Source organism: Schistocerca americana, chromosome 8, assembly GCF_021461395.2.
Source record: "Schistocerca americana isolate TAMUIC-IGC-003095 chromosome 8, iqSchAmer2.1, whole genome shotgun sequence".
NCBI lineage: Eukaryota > Metazoa > Arthropoda > Insecta > Orthoptera > Acrididae > Schistocerca > Schistocerca americana.
Genome location: NC_060126.1, coordinates 199,816,686 through 199,817,731, shown reverse-complemented (window position 1 = coordinate 199,817,731; position 1,046 = coordinate 199,816,686).

Below are 1,046 nucleotides of genomic sequence, written 5' to 3'. Positions count from 1 at the left end.
CTGTAGACAATGAAGGCTTTACACACTGCAGTGCTGACCGTGTTTAATTCAGCATCTCTATCTATAGCCACATGGTTTGTTTTACACCTATTATGCAGTAGTCTCTGTTTCTTTAAGTTTTATTTACAGTGACTGTATATGATGGAGGGTCCCTCCCCAATTATGAACTGGGTACACACCTATCCAGTGCATGGTCAACTATTATTTTAAATTTGAGCTATAGCACGTCTATGCATTCCTGTGGAGTGCTAAAAGTTTAAAGTTCCTTATAGCAATATGACACTACTGCTTCTTCATCTAGTTTACTGAGCATATATAACTTTCCACTCATTTTAGATGCCCTTTGTACTATGAGCTGCATTGTTGCCAAAACAGCATCATGGTCACTGACACCAGTTTTGATTGGTCACCCTTGGAGAGATAAGGTCTGTTTGTTGCCATCAGATCTAACACATTTGCATCATGAGTGGAGTCCCAAATGATCTGTTCTAGATAGTTTTCGCAGAAGGCAATTTTCATTATTGACTGTTGGGTGATTGAAGTCACCACTGATGATTACAGTATGGTTGGGAAAATTAAGTACAAGTGAACTGAGGTTTTCTCTGAAGTTTTTGGTTACCTCAGGAGAAAATCTACTTTTAAAATTGGAGAACTGTTTGTTCTTTTGCAAGTCTCACATGCAATACATGGGCCATATTATAAGTTCTACTGGAGTGAAAGCAGATCCCTGTCTCACAGATGTGAGGGAAGTACTGTCATTTCTCAGGCTTGCTAATAAATGTTGTATATTTATTCACGATTATGCTCCTGTCACAAAAGCATCAACAAAGTTATTGAAAACGGAGACTGGCCAAGGAATGTGAGATAGCAATAAAACAGATTGAGGATGTTCTGACAAAATCTACCTTGTTAATCTATCCATATTTTGATTGTGATGTGGGTTGTGTCTTAGGCAGGAACAGGTTGGTGAGGAAAAGCAAACTGATTATGCATCTCACCAGCTCAATAAAGCAGAGATTAATTGCAGCACAACTGAGAAAAAATTG